The following is a 22274-nucleotide window of genomic DNA, read 5'->3' on the forward strand; positions in this document are numbered from 1 at the left end:
CGACCACGGGCAGCCCTGGCCACGAGCCACGTACCGGCGGGCGCAGCCCTCGCAGGGGCACGACTGGCGGTGGCCAGCGGTGATCCGGGGCGAGCACGACGGCCAGGGCAGGAGGTCGGGCGGCGCGTGGGGCGGCGAGTGTGGGAGGCCGGGCGGCGCGTGGGGCGGCCGGGCTGGTCGGGCGTGGCATGCCGGGCGTCCAGGCGACCTGTGCCCGACGATTGGCATCGACGTCCAGGCGGGCGTGGTGTGCGAGCGAGCGTCTGGCGTTCCTGGTGGGAGCTTTGGCATCGTGCGGCGCGGCCTCCATGCAGAGCAGAACGCCGGCGCCACCGACGGCCATGGCGGAAGAGGAAGGACGGGGTGGCCCGGGGTCGTCGCTGGCGAGCTCGAGTCCACGTGTTGGGCATGCACGCACAGAAGGTGTTTGTTGGAATGATCGAAGAAAAGAAAAAGGGAAAATGACTATTTGTTGGGGGCGACTGGGAAAATGCACGCCCCCATACCAAAAATGATTAGAGGGATGTCTATCTAAGTGGGAGTTTTTAAGTAATATGATTAATTGAACTTTAATTTGTCATGAACTTAGTACTTGATAGTTTTTTGCATGTCTATGTTGTTGTAGATCAATGGCCCGTGCTACCGTTCCTTTGAATTTTAATGCGTTCCTAGAGAAAGCTAAGTTGAAAGATGATGGCAGCAACTACATGGACTAGGTCCGTAACTTGAGGATTATCCTCATTGTTGCAAGAAGAATTACATCCTGAAAGCACCGTTGGGTGCCAGGCCTGCTGCAGATGCTACTGATGACATTAAGAACGCCTGGCAGAGCAAAGCTGATGACTACTCGATAGTTCAGTGTGCCATGCTTTACGGCTTAAAATCGGGACTTCAAAGACGTTTTGAACGTCATGAAGCATATGAGATGTTCCAAGAGTTGAAGTTAATATTTCAAGCAAATGCCCGAGTTGAGAGATATGAAGTCTCCAACAAGTTCTACAACTGCAAAACGGAGGAGAATAGTTCTGTCAGTGAACACATACTCAGAATATCTGGGTACCATAATCACTTGACTCAACTGGGAGTTGATCTTCCAGTTGATTGTGTCATTGACAGAGTTCTTCAATCACTACCACCAAGCTATAAACGCTTCGTGATGAACTATAATATGCAAGGGATGAACAAGACTATTCCCAAGCTCTTCGCGATGCTAAAGGCTGCGGAGGTAGAAATCAAAAAGGAGCATCAAATGTTGATGGTCAATAAGACCACTAGTTTCAAGAAAAAGGACAAAGGGAAGAAGGGAACTTCAAGAAGAACGGCAAAAAGGTTGCTGCTCAAGAGAAGAAACCCAAGTCTGGACCTAAGCCTGAAACTGAGTGCTTCTACTACAAAGGGACTGGTCACTGGAAGCGGAACTGCCCCAAGTATTTGGCGGATAAGAAGGATGGCAAAGTGAAAGATATATTTGATATACATGTTATTGATGTGTACTTAACTAATGCTCGTAGTAGCACCTGGGTATTTGATACTGGTTTTGTTGCTCATATTTGCAACTCGAAATAGGGGCTACGGATTAAGCAAAGATTGGCTAAGGACGAGGTGATGATGCGCGTGGGAAATGGTTCCAAAGTCGATGTGATCGCGGTCGGCACGCTACCTCTACATATACCATCAGGATTAGTTTTAGACCTGAATAATTGTTATTTGGTGCCAGTGTTGAGCATGAACATTATATCTGGATCTTGTTTAATGCGAGATGGTTATTCATTTAAATTAGAGAATAATGGTTGTTCTATTTATATGAGTAATATTTTTTATGGTCATGCACCCCTGCTGAGTGATCTATTTTTGTTGAATCTTGATAGTAGTAATACACATATTCATAGTGTTAAAGCCAAAAGATTGAAGTTTAATAATGATAGTGCAACTTATTTGTGGCACTGTCGTTTGGGTCATATCGGTGTAAAGCGCATAAAGAAACTCCATGCTGGTGGACTTTTGGAATCACTTGATTATGAATCACTTGGTGCTTGCGAACCGTGCCTTATGGGCAAGATGACTAAAAATTCGTTCTCTGGAACAATGGAACGAGCTACTGACTTGTTGGAATAATACATACCGATGTATGCGGTCCAATGAGTATCGATGCTCGTGGTGGGTATCGTTATTTTCTTACCTTCACAGATGATTTGAGCAGATATGGTTATGTCTACTTAATGAAGCATAAGTCTGAAACATTTGAAAAGTTCAAAGAATTTCAGAGTGAAGTGGAAAATGATCGTAACAACAAAATAAAGTTTCTACGATCTGATTGTGGAGGGGAATATTTGAGTTACAAGTTTGGTCTTCATTTCAAACAACATGGGATACTTTCACAATTAATGCCACATGGAACACCACGGCAAAATGGTGTGTCTGAACGTTGTAACGTACTTTATTGGATATGGTGAGATCTATGATGTCTCTTACTGATTTACCGCTATCGTTTTGGGGTTATGCTTTAGAGACAGCTACATTCACATTAAATAGGGCACCATCAAATCCATTGAGACGATGCCTTATGAACTATGGTTTGGCAAGAAACCAAAGTTGTCGTTTCTTAAAGTTTGGGGCTGCGATGCTTATGTGAAAAAGCTTCAACCTGATAAGCTCGAACCCAAATCGGAGAAGTGTGTCTTCATAGGATACCCAAAGGAAATTGTTGGGTACACCTTCTATCACAGATCTGAAGGCAAAATCTTTGTTCCTAAGAATGGATCCTTTCTAGAGAAAAGAAGTGAGTGAGAGGAAAGTAGAACTTGATGAGGTAGTTGTACCTTCTCCCTTATTGGAAAGTAGTTCATCACAGAAATCAGTTCCTATGATTCCTACACCAATTAGTGAGGAAGCTAATGATGATGATCATGAAGCTTCAGATCAAGTTACTACCAAACCTCGTAGGTCTTCCAGAGTAAGATCCGCACCAGAGTGGTACGATAATCCTGTTCTGGAAGTCATGTTACTAGACCATGATGAACCTACGGACTATGAGGAAGCGATGATGAGCCCAGATTCCACGAAATGGCTAGAGGCCATGAAATCTGAGATGGGATTCATGTATGAGAACAAAGTGTGGACTTTGGTGGACTTGCCCGATGATCGGCAAGCCATAGAAAATAAATGGATCTTTAAGAAGAAGACAGACGTGGACGGTAATGTTACTATTTACAAAGCTCGACTTGTTGCGAAAGGTTTTCGACAAGTTTAAGGAGTTGAGTATGATGAGACTTTCTCACCCGTAGCGATGCTTAAGTCTGTCTGAATCATGTTAGTAGTTGCTGCATTTTATGATTATGAAATTTGGCAAATGGATGTCAAAACTGCATTCCCAAATGGATTTCTGGAAGAAGAGTTGTATATGATGCAACCGGAAGGTTTTATCGATCCAAAGTGTGCTAGCAAAGTGTGCAAGCTCCAGCGATCCATTTATGGACTGGTGCAAGCCTCTCAGAGTTGGAATAAACGCTTTGATAGTGTGATCAAAGCATATGGTTGAGTGGGAGCTCTGTAGCATTTCTAATCTTATATGTAGATGACATATTGTTGATTGGAAATGATATATAATTTCTGGATAGCATAAAGGGATACCTGAATAAGAGTTTTTCTATGAAAGACCTCGGAGAAGTTGCTTACATATTGGGCGTCAAGATCTATAGAGATAGATCAAGACACTTAATTGGACTTTCACAAAGCACATACCTTGATAAAGTTTTGAAGAAGTTCAAAATGGACCAGTCAAAGAAAGGGTTCTTGCATGTGTTACAAGGTGTGAAGTTGAGTCAGACTCAATGCTCGACCACTGCAGAAGATAGAGAGAAAATCAAAGTCATTCCCTATGCTTCAACCATAGGTTCTATCATGTATGCAATGTTGTGTACCAGACCTGATGTATGTCTTGATATAAGCATAACAGGGAGGTACCAAAGTAATCCCGGAGTGGAGCACTAGACAGTGGTCAAGAACATCCTGAAATACCTGAAAAGGACTAAGAATATGTTTCTCGTTTATGGAGGTGAAAAAGAGCTCGTCGTAAACGGTTACGTCGATGCAAGCTTTGACACTGATCCGGATGACTCTAAGTCGCAAATTGGATACATATTTTTATTGAATGGAGGAGCTGTCAGTTGGTGCAGTTCCAAACAGAGCGTCATGGTGGGATCTACGTGTGAAGCAGAGTACATTGCTGCTTCGGAAGCAGCAAATGAAGGAGTTTGGATGAAGGAGTTCATATCCGATCTTGGTGTCATACCTAGTGCATCGGGTCCAATGAAAATCTTTTGTGACAATACTGGTGCAATTGCCTTGGCAAAGGAATCCAGATTTCACAAGAGAACCAAGCACATCAAGAGACGCTTCAATTCCATCCGTCATCAAGTGTCGGAAGGGGACATAGAGATTTGCAAGATACACAAGGATCTGAATGTTACATACTCGTTGACTAAGCCTCTTCCACGAGCAAAACATGATCAGCACCAAGGCTCCATGAGTGTTAGAATCATTACAATGTAATCTAGATTATTGACTCTAGTGCAAGTGGGAGACTGAAGGAAATATGCCCTAGAGGCAATAATAAAGTTATTATTTATTTCCTTAATTCATGATAAATGTTTATTATTCATGCTAGAATTGTATTAACCAGAAACTTAGTACATGTGTGAATACTAGACAAAACTTATAGTCCCTAGTATGCCTCTACTTGACTAGCTCGTTTATCAAAGATGGTTATGTTTCCTTACCATAGACATGTGTTGTCATTTGATGAATGGGATCACATCATTAGGAGAATGATGTGATGGACATGACCCATCCGTTAGCTTAGCATTATGATCGTGTTAGTTTCATTGCTATTGCTTTCTTCATGACTTATACAAGTTCCTCAGACTATGAGATTATGCAACTCCCGAATACCAGAGGAACACTTTGTGTGCTACCAAACGTCACAACGTAAAAGGGTGATTATAAAGGTGCTCTACAAGTGTCTCCGAAGGTGTTTGTTGGGTTGGCATAGATCGAGATTAGGATTTGTCACTCCGTGTTTCGGAGAGGTATCTCTGGGCCCTCTCAGTAATACTCATCACTATAAGCCTTGCAAGCATTGTGACTAATGAGTTAGTTGCGGGATGAAGTATTACGGAACGAGTAAAGAGACTTGCCAGTAACAAGATTGAGCTAGGTATTGAGATACCGACGATCGAATCTCGGGCAAGTAACTGATACGTCTCCAACGTATCTATAATTTATGAAGTATTCATGCTATTATATTATCTGTTTTGGATGTTTAATGGGCTTTATTATACACTTTTACATTATTTTTGGGACTAAGCTATTAACCGGAGGCCCAGTCCAAGTTGCTGTTTTTTGCCTATTTTAGTGTTTCGCAGAAAAGGAATGTCAAACGGAGTCCAAATGGAATGAAACCTTCAGGGGAGTTATTTTTGGAACAAACGCAATCCAGGAGACTTGGAGTACACGTCGGGGAAGCAACAAGGTGGCCACGAGGGTCCAGGGCGCGCCCTACCCCCCTGGGCGCACCCCCCACCCTCGTGGGCCCCTCGTGGCTCCCCTGACCGACTTCCTTCACCTATATATATATATCCATATACACTAAAAATATCGAGCAGCACAATAGATCGGGAGTTCCGCCGCCGCAAGCCTTAGTGGCCACCAAAAACCAATTGGGACCCTGTTTCGGCACCCCGTCGGAGGGGAGGGGATCCCTCACCGGTGGCCATCTTCATCATCCCGGTGCTCTCCATGACGAGGAGGGAGTAGTTCACCCTCGGGGCAGAGGGTATGTACCATTAGCTATGTGTTTGATCTCTCTCTCTCGTGTTCTTCATTTGGCACGATCATGATGTATCGCGAGCTTTGCTATTCTAGTTGGATCTTATGATGTTTCTCCCCCTCTACTCTCTTGTAATGGATTGAGTTTTCCCTTTGAAGTTATCTTATCGGATTGAGTCTTTAAGGATTTGAGAACACTTGATGTATGTGTTGCATGTGCTTATTTGTGGTGACAATGGGATATTCATGTGATCTACTTGATGTACGTTTTGGTGATCAACTTGCGGGGTTCAGTGACCTTGTGAACTTATGCATAGGGGTTGGCACATGTTTTCGTCTTGACTATCCGGTAGAAACTTTGGGGCACTCTTTGAAGTACTTTGTGTTGGTTGAATAGATGAATGTGAGGTTGTGTGACGCATATCATATAATCATGCCCACGTATACTTGAGGTGACAATGGAGTATCTAGGTGACATTAGGGTTTTGGTTGATTTGTGTCTTAAGGTGTTATTCTAGTACGAACTCTATGATAGATCGTACGGAAAGAATAGCTTCGTGTTATTTTACTACGGACTCTTGAATAGATCGTTCAGAAAGGATAACTTTGAGGTGGTTTCGTACCCTACAATAACCTCTTCGTTTGTTCTCCGCTATTAGTGACTTTGGAGTGACTCTTTGTTGCATGTTGAGGGATAGTTATATGATCCAGTTATGTTATTATTGTTGAGAGAACTTGCACTAGTGAAAGTATGAACCCTAGGCCTTGTTTCCTAGCATCGCAATACCGTTTACGCTCACTTTTATTATTAGTTACCTTGCTGTTTTTATATTTTCAGATTGCAAAAACCTACATCTACCATCCACATTGCACTTGTATCACCATCTCTTCGCCGAACTAGTGCACCTATACAATTTACTATTGTATTGGGTGTGTTGGGGACACAAGGGACTCTTTGTTATTTGGTTGCAGGGTTGTTTGAGAGAGACCATATTCATCCTATGCCTCCCACGGATTGATAAACCTTAGGTCATCCACTTGAGGAAAATTTTCTACTGTCCTACAAACCTCTGCACTTGGAGGCCCAACAACGTCTACAAGAAGAAGGTTGCGTAGTAGACATCAAGCTCTTTCTAGCGCCGTTGCCGGGGAGGTGAGTGCTTGAAGGTATATCTTTAGATCTTGCAATCGAATCTTTTAGTTTCTTGTTTTATCACTAGTTTAGTCTATAAAAGAAAACTACAAAAAAATGGAATTGAGTTTGCCTCATACGCTTCATCTTTTTAATATCTTTCGTGAAAATGATGGGAAGGAAAATTGTGCTCAAGTACTAGAAGAAGAATTACATATAATGCTTGGCATAAAATATGTGAATGATGAGCATGATTGCAATGTTGTTAGTATGAATTCTTTGAATACCCATGATGCTAATGATATGCAAAGCCACAAGCTTGGGGATGCTATGTTTGATGAACATGATATTTTTTGTCCCCCATGTTTGATGAGAATATTTATTATGATGAAAGCATGCCTCCTATTTATGATGATTATATTGATGAAAGTGGTTTTGGAGAGGTCATGACTTTATTTAGTGATGAATCCACTATTTCGAAAGAGGTTCCAATTGATTATGAGAACAAAATTTGTATCTATGATGATTATTGTGATGAATTGTATGCTATTAAGAATAATCATAACCATAAAACTTGTCATCATGATTTTTGTTTTCAATTGGATTATGCCTCACATGATAATTATTTTGTTGAGTTTGCTCCCACTACTATTCATGAGAATAAATTTGCTTATGTGGAGAGTAGTACAATTTCTATGCTTGTGCATCATGAAAATAGTGCTTTATGTGATAGTTATATTGTTGAAATAATTCATGATGCTACTGAAATTTATTATGAAGGAGGAACATATGCTTGTAGGAATTGCAATAACATCAAGTTTCCTCTCTATGTGCTTAAAGTTTTGAAGTTATGCTTGTTTAGTCTTCCTATGCTAGTTGATTATTGTTCTCATAAGTTATTTGCTCACAAAATCCCTATGCATAGGAAATGGGTTAGGCTTAAATGTTCTAGTCATATTCTTCATGATGCTCTCTTTATGTTTCAATTCTTATCTTTTATGTGTGCATCATTGAAATCATCATGCCTAGCTAGGGGCGTTAAACTATAGCGCTTGTTGGGAGGCAACCCAATTTTATTTTTGTTCTTTGATTTTTGCTCCTGTTTGGTCATAAATAATTCATCTAGCCTCTGTTTAGATGTGCTTTTATGTTTTAGTTAGTGTTTGTGCCAAGTAAGACCTTTGGGAAGACTTGGGTGAAGTCTAGGCGATCTTGCTGTAAAAAACAGAAACTTTTGCGCTCACGAGATTTGCTGCCATGTTTTACTGGACAGTGATTTTAGGTTGATTCTTTTTGCAGATGATTAATAGACAAATTCCTCAGGTACACCAATTTATTTAAGAATTTTTGGAGTTACAGAAGTATTCTAATGATACAGATTACTACAGACTGTTCTGTTTTTGACATATTCTGTTTTCTATGTGTTGTTTGCTTATTTTGATGAATCTATGAGTAGTATCGGAGGGTATGAACCATAAAGAAGTTGGAATACAGTAGTTATTACACTAATATGAATTTAGAATGAGATCACAACAGTACCTAAGTGGTGGTTTTATTTTCTTATACTAATGAAGCTTATGAGATTTTCTGTTGAGTTTTGTGTTGTGAAGTTTTCAAGTTTTGGGTAAAGGTTCGATGGACTATGGAATAAGGAGTGGTAAGAGCCTAAGCTTGGGGATGCCCCGGAAGGCATCCCCTGTTTCGTCTTCATTCATCGGTAACTTTACTTGGAGCTATATTTTTATTCACCACATGATATGTGTTTTGCTTGGAGCGTCATTTTCTTTTGTTAGTATTTGCTTGCTGTTATTTATAATAATGTTTTGCATCTATATTTTCAATAAAAATGTCAAGGATAGCCTTTACCATGCTTATTTTGCAAGTATACATGTTGTTGTTTCAAAACAGAAAGTTTACCCTATTGTAAAAATTCCCTAGAAAAGTCAGAAAATGATATAATATTGAAACATTTGGCTTGTTTAGATATGATAAATCTTCTATAGTGTAGTATTTTTCTCATAGTTTTTGGAGTTAGGGAAGTATGATGAATCTTGCATTCTTTACAAACTATACTGTTTTGGCAGATTGCTATTATGTTTGCATTGTTTGCATATGTTTGCTTGTTTAATGATTCTATTTGAGGATAGGAGTATTAAATATGCAGAGAAATTTAGTATGCAATGTTGAATAATAATTTTATTGATTTGTTACAGTAATAAATGATAAGTTTTTTGCATTGTTTTATACTAACTTATCTCACGAGTTCTTGTTGAGTTTGGTGTGGATGAAGTCTTTGAGATTTAGGGAAACCGTGATATAAAAGGAATTAAGGAGACACAAAAGTTGAAGCTTGGGGATGACCAAGGCACCCCAGGATAATATTTCAAGAAGTCTCAAGCATCCAAACTTGGGGATGCCACGGTAGGCATCCCACCTTTCTTCTTCAACTATTATCGGTTAGTATTGGTTGAACCTAAGTTTTTGCTTCTTCACATGATGTGTGCTATCCTTGAAATATCATTTTGTTTTGCTTTGCTTGATGCTTGAATAAAATACATTAGATCTAAAATTCTTAAATGATAGAGAGTCTTCACATGGCCACATAATTATTTAACTACTCATTTATCTTCACTTATATCTTTTTGGAAGTAGTTTGTCATTTACTCAAGTGCTTCATTTATATCCTATGAGTAAATGGTTGAATGATTTGAATGTCATAAATATGAAATTATATATGTTTCATATGCTTATCCCATGGGGAGTAATGACTTCACATATAAGAAGTAGAGGTTGTAAATTTATTGAAGTTTAGCAAACATTGCATTGGTCATTTGAACAATTCATGAAAGAATATTGAAGGAAGAGAGAATTCACATATAAATATACTATCATGGACATCTTTTGTAATTGTGAGCACTCATTAAAATATGAAATGCTAAAAAGTTGATGTTGGACAAGGAAGACAACTTAATGGGTTATGTTTTCCTATATCCGAAATGTTATATTGTCTTGGATCATCCAACATGCTGGGCTTGCCTTTCCCTCTCATGCTAGCCAAATTCTTTGCACCAAGTAGAAATACTACTTGTGCTTCCAAACATCGTTTAAACCAATTTTGCCATGAGAGTCCACCATACCTACCTAAGGATTGAGTAAGATCCTTCAAGTAAGTTGTCATCGGTGCATGCAATAAATATTGCTCTCTAAATATGTATGATCTATTAGTGTGAAGAAAATAAGCTTTATACGAACTTGTGATAGGGAAGAAATAAAAGCGACGGACTGCATAATAAAGGTCTTTATCACAGGCGGCAATATAAAGTGACGTTCTTTTGCATGAAGATTTTGTGCATCCAACCATAAAAGCGCATGATAACCTCTGCTTCCCTCTGCGAAGGGCTTATCTTTTACTATTATCTTCTACCCTTATGCAAGAGTCATGGTGATCACCACCTTTCCTTTTTACATTTTTTTCCTTTGGTAAGCACTTTGTGTTGGGGTGATCTGGATATATATATACACTTGGATGTAGGCGTTCATAAATTATTATTGTTGGCATTACCCTTGAGGTAAAAGGTTGGGAAGCGAAACTATAAGCCCCTATCTTTCTCTGTGTTCGATTAAAACTTTGGACCCATAAATATCACGTGAGTGTTAGCAATTGTGAAAGATTAAATGATAGTTGAGTATGTGGAGTTTGCTAAATCAAAGCTCTGACATAGACCCTTCTTGAAAATAAGATGAATTGCAATTGTTTGATGACTGAGAATGAAGTTTGTTAGTTTTCAAGAAAGTTTATGGTCTATGCTCTAACATGTGAATAGCTTGTTACTTGATCATGAAAAGTTTTATGAGATGAGCTACTGTTATGACATATAATGATGCTAGAAAAGGTGACTGAAATTATCATTGATCAAACATGTGCACCTGCTAGCATTCACACTTCTAAATTCTTTCTTTTATCATTTACCTACTCCAGGACGAGCAGGAATTAAGCTTGGGGATGCTGATACGTCTCCAACGTATCTATAATTTATGAAGTATTCATGCTATTATATTATCTCTTTTGGATGTTTAATGGGCTTTATTATACACTTTTATATTATTTTTGGGACTAACCTATTAACCGGAGGCCTAGTCCAAGTTGTTGTTTTTTGCCTATTTCAATGTTTCGCAGAAAAGGAATATCAAACGGGGTCCAAACGGAATGAAACCATCGGGAGAGTTATTTTTGGAACAAACGCAATCCAGGAGACTTGGAGTAGACGTCAGGGAAGCAACGAGGTGGCCACGAGGGTCCCGGGCACGCCCTACCCCCATGGGCGCGCCCCCACCCTTGTGGGCCCCTCGTGTCTCCCCTGACCGACTTCCTTCACCTATATATATCCATATACCCTGAAAACATCGAGGAGCACAATAGATCGGGAGTTCCGCCGTCGCAAGCCTCTGTAGCCACCAAAAACCAATCGGGACCCTGTTCCGGCACCCTGTCGGAGGGGGGATCCCTCACCGGTGGCCATCTTCATCATCTTGGCGCTCTCCGTGACGAGGAGGGAGTAGTTCACCCTTGGGGCTGAGGGTATGTACCAGTAGCTATGTGTTTGATCTCTCTCTCTCTCTCGTTTTCTTGATTTGGCACGATCTTGATGTATCGCGAGCTTTGCTATTATAGTTGGGTCTTATGATGTTTCTCCCCCTCTATTCTCTTGTAATGGATTGAGGTTTCCCTTTGAAGTTATCTTATCGGATTGAGTCTTTAAGGATTTGAGAACACTTGATGTATGTCTTGCATGTGCTTATGTGTGGTGACAATGGGATATTCATGTGATCTACTTGATGTACGTTTTTTGATCAACTTGCGGGTTCAGTGACCTTGTGAACTTATGCATAGGGGTTGGCACATGTTTTCGTCTTGACTCTCCGGTAGAAACTTTGGGGCACTCTTTGAAGTACTTTGTGTTGGTTGAATAGATGAATCTGAGATTGTGTGATGCATATCGTATAATCATGCCCACGTATACTTGAGGTGACAATGGAGTATCTAGGTGACATTAGGGTTTTGGTTGATTTGTGTCTTAAGGTGTTATTCTAGTACGAACTCTATGATAGATCGAACGGAAAGAATAGCTTCATGTTACTTTACTACGGACTCTTGAATAGATCGATCAGAAAGGATAACTTTGAGGTGGTTTCGTACCCTACAATAATCTCTTCATTTGTTCTCCGCTAGTAGTGACTTTGGAGTGACTCTTTGTTGCATGTTGAGGGATAATTATATGATCCAGTTATGTTATTATTGTTGAGAGAACTTGCACTAGTGAAAGTATGAACCCTAGGCCTTGTTTCCTAGCATCGCAATACCGTTTACGCTCACTTTTATTATTAGTTACCTTGCTGTTTTTATAATTTCAGATTGCAAAAACCTATATCTACCATCCATATTGCACTTGTATCACCATCTCTTCGCCGAACTAGTGCACCTATACAATTTACTATTGTATTGGGTGTGTTGGGGACACAAGAGACTCTTTTTTATTTGGTTGCAGGGTTGTTTGAGATAGACCATCTTCATCCTACACCTCCCACGGATTGATAAATGTCAGGACCCCGACTCAATGCCACATCGATCTAGCATGTAACACCTCATATCACTTTGCGGCCTCACGCACGGTATTCCCACGGGTGTCGCCTTACCTTTGCCCGGGACCGTTTGCGCCTTTTGGCACACGTATATGATAGCGTCGCTAGCATCCATATGATAAGGAGCCCGGGCTGACATGGCTAGTCGTAAACCCAAAGTGGCATAGACTTACAGGGACAGGCATCCATGACCCAGCATCGAACGTGTCGGTCATCAGCGAGTGAATCCAGGCTGTAGCACTGGGCTAGCAGGACTCCGGTAAACCGGGCTGTAGCGGGCTAACAGGACTCCGGTATTCATCGCGTGACATTTCCCCGAAGGGACAGACACAGGAACGAAGAAGGACACATGCCGGCCAGCCTAAGTGTTCCGGAGCAGTAGCAAGCTACCATGGCTCGGTGGAAACACTAGGAGACATTTCCCGGTAAGAGAGGCTACCAAGGATAAACAACTAGGTTGTCAGATCCCACACATACCAAGCATTTCAATAACATACACACAATATGCTCGATATGTGCAACTACAACATGGCATCACAACATGACTCTACGACTCAAATATTTTAATCAACAGGCTCCAAGGAGCGAGATATTACAAACAGGGGTCTCATGACCCAACAATCAGAACATACAAGTCAAAGCACAAGCGGAAGCTATCATGTCTGAGTACAGACATCTATAAATGAAAAGGGCTGAGAAGCCTGACTATTTATCAGATCCTGCCGAGGGCACAAGATCGTAGTTGAGGTATCAAGCTAAACGTCGAAGTCCACGCGGAACTACTAGTGAGACTGAAGTCTCTCTGCAAAACATAAAATGGGCAAACGTGAGTACAAATGTACCCAGCAAGACTTACATCAGATCTATCTACATATGCCTCATTATCAACAAAGGGGATGGTGGAGTTTAACTGCAGCAAGCCAGCTTTGACTCGGTGGCTATCCTGAACTACGACTGCAAGTAACTCTTTGAGGTGGCGCACACGAGTCCACATATTCACCATATCAATACACCACTATGGATCCGCTCCCGTCTCCCTACGAGAACGCCATCCATAGCACTCACGCTTATCTTGCGTATTTTAGAGTATCCACTTTCACTTGTCTATGAACTGTACAAGGGGTCCACGTTTCCATATCCGAGGAATCCGGCTATTCGAATAGATGATGTTAACCTTGCAGGGGTGTACTTCTTCACACACGCTTTCGCCACTTATCGCCCTGTACACGTCATGTACCTCGGCAACCTTCAAGCGGAAGCCGGGCGAGGGAGTCGGCCACGACCTGACTAACCGAACAAGTCTCTAGTCCAGGTTTATCGCCTATTCGGGTTCCATCCGCAAGGAGATCCGGCCGGGGTGTCGCTCACGGCCCCAAACGATGTGAGCAGGGTTCCCAAGCCCACCAACCGGGTGCCACTTGGTACACCGTGCCACTGTGCCTAGTCTGTCCCAAGCCCACCTGTACCGGGTGCCACTTGGTAGACTACTAACACTACCTACAAACACCAGAAACTAGTTGCAACTCCTAGACAGAGATCATGTTGATTAATAAGTCGAGAGGGGCACTTAAGCATTCCAATGTGTGGTAGTAGCTGTTCATGGATCACAAACACAGAACTCAGTTCCTGAGGACGGCTGCAATGAGACAACCCACCATGTACTCCTACATGGCCTCTCACCGCTACCTTTACCAAATCGTGTTCACACACTTAGCTCACACACAGTAGGACATGTTCACACGCCTCTGATTCATCCCCGATGAATCAGACCTGACTCAACTCTAAGCAGTAGCAGGCATGACAAACAAGCATGAATGAGTAGGCACATCAGGGCTCAAACAACTCCTACTCATGCTAGTGGGTTTCATCTATTTACTGTGGCAATGACAGGTCATGCAAAGGATAAAGGGGTTCAGCTACCGCAGCAAGTATCAAATATGTCGTTGTTGTCCTAATGCAGTAAAAGAGAGCAGGAGCGGGAGAGTGGGATTTTATCGGAATGAACAAGGGGGTTTTGCTTGCCTGGCACTTCTGAAGATAACATTGAGTCTTCATCAGTGTCAACGATCACATCATCGGTATCACGTCTATCGAGAGGGGACAAATACCGGCAACAAGGAAGAAATACAATCAATGCAATGCACAATATGATGCATGCTCATGACATGGCAATATGAATGTGTTTTGAGCTAATGCAACTAGCAACAGATTAAATGAAGTTGGTTTGAATATAAAATTCAAATTCAAACTCCATATGTGATTATTCAAATGCCATTCACTTCATTTGCCCTAAACAATAGTGATAAGTTGTTCTAACATGCATGAAAATGGTACAGATGGATTCCTTGAATTTTTCTGATAATTTTTCATATATAATTTATTTCATTTGGAGTTACGGTTAATTTTCTATGATTTATTGAAGTTTTAGCTATTTTCTGGAATTTTCTGATTATTTAGAATTAAAATAATTCCAGAAAATGAATTATGGCGTCAGCATGTCATCACCTTGACGTCAGCAGGTCAACAGGGCGCCTCCAGGTCAAACCTGACCAGTGGGGTCCACTGGTCAGTGACCCAGGGCTGTTTAGTGTCAATGGCAGGTGGGGCCGGGTCAAAGGCCACGTCAGCAGAGTCAATGCTGACGGGTGGGGCCACTGGATTAGTTAAAAACTAAACAGAAACTAATCTATGATTAATTAGCAGGTGGGGCCCTGCTGTCAGTGTCACAAAGCGGTGATTAGTGGCTAATTAAGCCAGCCACGTCACTGGCCACCGGAGTTCGGCCGGCGGCGACCCGGAACGCGGCGGAAGTTCACCGGGGTTGCGCTACGGGCGACGGCTGGACGCGCGAAGGGCACCAGAAGGTAGCCCGTGCCCGTGCGCACCTAGGGGGGCCAACGGGAGGTGCGGGGGTGGACGGAGTCCGCCGGAGTGGAGCCCGAGGCGGCGGCCGGAGCTCGGGTGGGTGCGGGGTTAGTGCTGTGGCTTGCAAACAAGCTAGCTGCCACGCTAGCGTTGCTCCACGGGTCGTTGCGAGTGCAACGGACGCACGCGCGGGGCCGTTTGGTCACCGGGGCTTCGCCGGCGACGAGTCCGTGCGGCGGAGCGTCTCGGCTCCGGTAGAGGGGGCGGCTAGAGCTCGAAATCGAACTTGGGGTTAGGGGAAAACGGAGCAGGGACTCACGGGGATCGCGCAGGGAGGGTCAGCGAGCTCGGGGGCGCGCCGGAGTGGCCGAATTCGACGGAGAACGGCGCCGGGGCCGAAGCTTGGGGATGATGACGATGGCGGCTGCTCGGGGCCCTTCTGGTCGCGTGAGACGTCGAGGAGGTCGAGGGAGGCACTGCGGAGCTCTGGGAGGCGTCGAGGAGGCGAGAGGGGGATGGTGGCTGCGGCGAACGGCGTCGGTGGCGACGGCTCCGTTCGGGTCCGAGGTGCGGAGCGAGAGGGAGAGCAGGAGAAGGGGATGAGCACGGGAGGGAGTTGAGAGAGGCCTGAGGGAGCCGTGTGGCGTCTCCAGGGAGTAGCGGAGGCAAGCAGGGAGGCAGGAGGTGGCCGAGGCGGCATCGGCGCTCGCCACCGAGCTGCTTCGGTGCGAGGGGAGGAAGAAGACAAAGGGGAGGAGGTGGGCTGGGCCAGCGGGAGGAGCTGGGCCGGCTACAGGTAAGTGGCCCAGGTGGGCTGCACGTAATGTTTCCCTCCCTCTCTCTGTTTTTCCTATTTTACCTCTGTTTTCTATTTTTCTGACATTTGTTTGATTTAACAAATATATTAAATCATTTAATTTTATTATGCCAATTTTTGTAGGGGCTAATGGTATTATTCCAGAGCTCTTTTATAATTGGCATAATTTTTGGACCATATTTCATATATATAGAAATATCTTTCCAATGCAAATATTTATCGAATTAATCCAAATGGCCAAATTAAATGTCCATGAGCTCCTAAAAATATTGTTTTGATTTTTATCTCTGTCCAATATTTTCAGAGGGCAACATGAGCATTTTCTTGGACCCTTTTGGGGAATTTTTTTATTTGGGTCATTTTCAACATGATTCTGAGGGTTCCACCAATCCTCATTTCAAATTTAAATGAAATTTAAACATGATGCACACATGAAGCTAGCCTAGAGCATTACCAGAAGCTAGGGATGTGACAATAAACCTTAGGTCATCCACTTGAGGGAAATTTTCTACTGTCCTAGAAACCTCTGCACTTGGAGGCCCAACAACGTCTACAAGAAGAAGGTTGCGTAGTAGACATCAGTAACATACCCATGACAAAGGAAACAACGTATGTTGTTATGCGGTTTGACCGATAAAGATCTTCGTAGAATATGTAGGAACCAATATGAGCATCCAGGTTCTGCTATTGGTTATTGACCATAAACGTGTCTCGGTCATGTCTACATAGTTCTCGAACCCGTAGGGCCCGCACGCTTAACGTCCAATGACGATCGATATTATGAGTTTATGTGTTTTGATGTACCGAAGGTAGTTCGGAGTCCCGGATATGATCACGGACATGACAAGGAGTCTCGAAATGGTCGAGACATAAAGATCAATATATTGGAAGACTATGCTTGGACATGAGAATGGTTCCGGGTGAGTTCGGGCATTTACGGAGTACCGGGGGGGGGGGTTACCAGAACCCCTCGGGGAGTGTATGGGCCTTATTGGGTCTTAGTGGGAGAGAGGAGGAGGCGGCCAGGTGGAGGCCCCCCAAGCCCAATCCGAATTGGGTGGGGGGCCGACCCCCCTTTCCTTCCCTCTCTCCCCCCTTCCTTCCTCTCCTACTCCAACTAGGGAAAGGGGAATCCTACTCCCACCAGGAGTAGGACTCCCCCCTAGGGCGCGCGATGAGAGGGCCGGCCCTCCCCCTCCTCCTCTCCTTTATATATGGGGGAGGGGGCACCCCATAGACACACAAGTTGATTGTTTAGCCGTGTGCGGTGCCCCCCTCCACAGTTACACACCTCAGTCATATCGTTGTAGTGCTTAGGCGAAGCCCTGCGCCGGTAACTTCATCATCACCGTCACCACGCTGTCGTGCTGACGAAACTCTCCCTCGACCTCAGCTGGATCTAGAGTTCGCAGGACGTCACCGAGTTGAACATGTGCAGATCGCGGAGGTGACGTACCTTCGGTGCTAGGATCGGTCGGATCGTGAAGACGTACGACTACATCAACTGCGTTGTCATAACACTTCCGCTTTTGGTGTACGAGGGTACGTAGATAACACTCTCCCCTCTCGTTGTTATGCATCACCTAGTGATAGATCTTGCGTGATCGTAGGATTTTTTTTTTAAATTACCGTGTTCCCCAACAGGTGCACCGATCGCCGTTCTGGCCTTTCATCTCTCCGTTCGGTGTCCCCTTCCCCTGCACGTCCGGCTCCTCCCGGCCCCTGTCCCGGCCTCGCCCTCCCAGCCCCGCTCCGGCCGCTGCACCATGGGCGGCGCTCAGGGAAACCCTTCGCCCCTGCTCGTCCGGGACGAAGGAAGCGGGCCTCCCCATGGGCCAGGCCACACTAGTCCTAGCCCCCTGGGCTGGCCCACAAGGCCCTCGGTGGGCTCCTATGGATCTGGGCCAAGGCCCGTCGTGGCGGCCAGGCCATCTATTTGGCTCCCGCTAGGGTTCTCGGTTCCCCCAGTCCACATTTCGCCCCCTTCCTCCCGCCGCATCGAGCTTGCCATTCCCCTCCCCCTTACCCTCGCTGCCGCCCCTCCTGCCTCGGCTCCGGCACCGCCGCCCCCGCCGCCCTGTGCGACCATGACCAGTGAATGGGGAGACGATGTCGGCCGCCCCAAGCGCCGCCAGGACGATCGTCGGGATGTGCCCCGCTCCTCCCCTGATGGCCAGCATCGCGAGGGGGACCTCCACCAGCAGTTGGTGTCCCGACCTCCTGCTCGCCGGTCCCATGTCCGGGACGCTCGCCGCTCGCCGGTGCGCTTGAAGTGCCGCTCCCCGGAGCAGGATCGCCGCTCTCCGGGCTGCCAGGCGTCTCCCAACGCTGACCCTCGGCATCGTCCTCGTTCGTTCACGGAGGAGCAATGGCGTTCCTCCCGGCGCCGTTCGCCGACCCCTCCACGGTGCAGGGATAGCTCGCCCTCCCCTCCCTGTCTCCAACAGCAGCAGACCAGCAACCATCAAGCCCCCCGCTGGTATCAACCTCCAGAAAACCAGCCATCCTTCCTGCCGGCTAATGGGGGAAACAGCAACCGCAGGCGCCAAGGCGCCAAAAAGTAGAATAAGAAGAAGGGGCAACCCCCCCCCACCGCTGCCCCTCCTGCCGCAGCGGCCCCTCCCACAGGCGTCAGCTCCTCGCACGACTCCCCACCGTGCTTCAACTGTGGGCTCTCCAAGCACTTCCAAGTCGCATGCGCCAACCCATCGATGTGCTATCTCTGCAAGGACTCCGGCCACCCCGCGGTGCTTTGCCCGGACCGGCCGGTGAACGAGGAGCTTATGATGTACAGCCATGGAATCAAGGTCATGGGTTTCTTCCACGTCGAGGTTCCAGACGCCCCTCCGCCCTCCCCCTCGCTCCTGGCGATCATCTCCGTCGTGGGCGAGGGCGTCGTCTCCCCTGAGATGATCGAGGCCAAGCTCAACCACCTGGGTCGGTGCAAGTGGGATTGGCAGGTGGCCCCCACTTCCGCCAACACTTTCACGGTGGTCTTCCTGGACGCCATCAGCATGGGGTACCACACCTGCAGCGGTAACATCACCTTGGTTCTCAACCAGTTGGTGGTGGACATCTCTGAGCCGAAGTGGGACCCCAAGGCGGTGGCGGTTCTGGACACGGCATGGATCCTCATTGCCGGTCTGCCCGATGTTGCCTGGTCTGAGCGAGTTATCCGCAGTATGTCCAAGATCCTTGGCATGGTGGTGGTGGTCGATGAGCTCTCGCTTCGCAAGGAGGAGGAGGTCCAGGTGAAGGTGAAATCCATGGACTCCTCAAAGCTTTGCACCACAATCCGAGTCTTCTTCAACGACGAGGGCTTTGACCTCTAGATCTGCCCCAAGCCGCCGAACCACGTCGGCCGCCCTCGCTTCTCCGATGATGGCCACCAGGGGGTGACCTGGCTGGTGCCGACGACTCTCACCACATGTGCCCTTGCCCCTCCCGCCACGACGACCTTGAGGACGACGACGACCTGTCGGAGCACTCCAGCTCCCCTTCTCGCGAGCCCTCCAACCAACCTCCGGGTCTTGGCGGCTCCGGGTCCAGGCTCACCCATGTGACGGCAGTCGCCCTCGAGGCCGCTCTCTAGCTGGCCGCCCCTCCACCGGCTTCCCACCCTCGTCGGATATGGCCAGTGACATCTCCACTGTGGGCCTGCTTGTCCTTCCGCCCTCGTCACCCCGCTGTCCATCCGCCGACTCCGTCCCGCGCTTGATTCCGCTGAGCCCGCCACCCTCGTCCCCCCTGGACCGATCTCCCCGGCCTCCATGGGCGGCGATGATGGCGGCCCGCCTACTACTCCACCCGATGAGGGTTTGGCCGAGGGCGCCCTGGAGCCCCCCGCCCTGCATCCTCCTCTGGTGGCCCCCAACACCCCCACGCCTCGCCTGGACCACTGACCGTGGTGGTGCCCGACGAAGTGACCACTCATGTCACTGTGCACCCCCCACGGACAGTGGCATATGCCCAGTGGACCCGCTTCACCTCGACGCCGGTGACTGCCTCTCGCCGTAGTGCCCGCCTCGACGCAGCCCATCCAGCGGATGTCCCGGCCCCGTCCGTCCCCGAGCATGCCGAGCTTCGGGCGGCGGCCAGGAACCTCGGGCCAGGTGCGGATTCCATCCCCCCGGTTCTTCCAATTGTTCCTTTTCCGCACTCGAAGTCGTTCCCCTTGGCCACCTCGCCAAGGTGGCCACTGACTCTACGGTAATCTCTGGGGGGAATTTGCCCCCCCCCAGAGCAGATTGAGGCCATCAGGGCCTGCGAGATCTTAGATGGCAAGCTGGCTGAAACGCGGGCGCGCCTTCACTGCCAACCCGCAGAACCGACCGCCACCACGACGGTGGTTCCAACGATGGTCGGCGAGATGATATGTGGGCATACCCGCTCTCGCACTGTGGCCCTTCGGGCGCAGAGCGCCTCCCGTGTCCTGGGGTCAAGGAGACCCCAATGGAGGTCTAAATGTGAGCCTTATTCTAGAAGATCCACGGTTTCGGCCATGACGGTCGGCGCCGCCAACTCATCGACTACATGCGAGACGAACACATCGACATCATTGCCACCCAGGAAACCATGCGCTCTGAGTTCTCCCTACCCGAGCTTGATTGCCTTAGCCCACACCTATTTGCCTAGCATTGGCTTCCTTCTAGTGGGACCACTGGGCACTCGGGCGACATCCTTTTAGGAGTAAAGGATGCCACCTTCGAGGTAGGAGGCATGGACCGGGGCGAATTCTTTGGTAGTATGGTGATCTTTGAGCGGGCTCTCAACTTCAAATGGGAAGTCGTGATCGTCTATGGCCCGGCGGACCATCATCGCTCCTCGGCCTTCCTTGTTGAGATGCAGTAGAATATTTCCGCTCCCCCCTCCCTGTAGTCGTGGGAGGAGACTTCAACCTCATCCGCTCCCTGGATGAGAAGAACAACAACCAGATCAATTTCCTCTGTATGTAGTTATTCAACGACTGTATCGCGAAGCTCGGCCTCCACGAGCTAGAGCGGACGGGTGCCAGGTTCACATGGACTAACCGTCAAGTTGACCTGACGCGATCCGTGTTGGATTGTGTCATAGTCTCTCCGGAGTGGGAACTTAGGTGACCCTTGGCCTCGCTGCGGACGATCAACCGGATCGGGTCCGACCACGTTCCCCTCCCCCTCTCTACCGCCGACGAATGCCCCACCCCCCATCCCACCGTGTTTTCGGTTTGAGCTCTTCTGGCTCAACCAGGCTAGATTCTGTGAGGCGGTCATGGCTAAGTGGATCTTCGCGCGGTCCTCTCCCCACCGCTCCATGTCCGCCATTGACTCGTGGCAGTTTTGTGCGAAGCTCACTCACCAATTTATGAAGGGGTGGGGAGCGAATCTTGGCCGGGACCTCCACGAACGTAAACGGGCTCTCCTGTCAGCTATTCAAGGCCTGGACGTCCGCATCGACTCTTCCGGGATCTTACCGGATGAGTGGATGCTGAGATATGATCTCGAGGATGAGCTCTCGACCATCTACACGGATGAAGAGGCATACTGGAGGCTATGCGGCACCCAGTGGTGGGTGTTATGTGGTGATACTAATACGGCTTACTTCCAGGCGATTGCCAATGGACAGCGGCGAGGAACTCCATCCATTGCTTGTGGGATGGAGATACCCCTCTCGTCCGCCCCTCGGACATCCGAGTCCATGTAGATGGCTTTTACAAAGCCCTATTCTCGCCCACCCCTCGGGGTGGGGCTGCACTGGCCCCCGACACTTGGTCGGCTAACCAGTTAGTATCTGACGCGGCAAATGCCGCCTTGGTGGCACCTTTCTCAAAGGACGAGGTCCTCGTGGCCATTAAGGGTATGAACCCCTCCTCGGCCCCAGGTCCCGATGGACTGCCCGTGACGTTTTTCAAAATGTTCTCGCAGACCATCAAACTAGAGGTCATGGCCCTCTTTGATGAATTCTACTCGAGGACCATGGACCTTGGGCGTCTGATCTATGGGGTGATCACTCTTA

The sequence above is a fragment of the Triticum aestivum genome, chromosome 4B (genome assembly GCF_018294505.1).
Source record: "Triticum aestivum cultivar Chinese Spring chromosome 4B, IWGSC CS RefSeq v2.1, whole genome shotgun sequence".
Taxonomy (NCBI): Eukaryota; Viridiplantae; Streptophyta; class Magnoliopsida; order Poales; family Poaceae; genus Triticum; species Triticum aestivum.